Here is a 484-nt window from a genome sequence, read left to right as displayed (position 1 = left end):
TATCCCTTTAAGAGAATTTTCAGCAGGGTGAGGAGGCTTGGCAAGGAGCTACCTATTTCTTTTGGCTCCCCTGCCCCAGTCTTCCAGACCTTGCCTATGAGTTTTCTGAATCAAGACGCAAGATGGTTCAAAACGTGCCATCTCAGCTGCTGCAGCTGCTCCCTGTAACTGCCAGGTGATGAGCGCTGCTCCCTGGAAGGCACTGTATGGGGCTGTGTACACGTGACTTCAACGAGAACTTCCCCCAAACTCTGTGAGGAAGGTACAGCGCCATCATCCCTGCATTCCCAATAAGGAAACTTGATGGGGTAATAAACTTGTTCAGGAACTTAGCAAGCGTTCAATAAGCGAGGCCGTCGGGCATCCGTGATTCCCCAGGCGAGCCCGGCGTTTCCCAAAGCACGTGCACTAACCCCGTCCCCTTTCAGGAGCTCATTTCACCTCTGCTCGTGTTTTTTTTTTTTTTCCCCCAAACGAAAGGGGC

The sequence above is a fragment of the Tupaia chinensis genome, unplaced genomic scaffold (assembly GCF_000334495.1).
Source record: "Tupaia chinensis unplaced genomic scaffold, TupChi_1.0 Scaffold144899_1, whole genome shotgun sequence".
Lineage (NCBI taxonomy): Eukaryota > Metazoa > Chordata > Mammalia > Scandentia > Tupaiidae > Tupaia > Tupaia belangeri.
The sequence above is the reverse complement of the archived record's forward strand: the minus strand, read 5'-3'. Positions refer to the sequence as shown.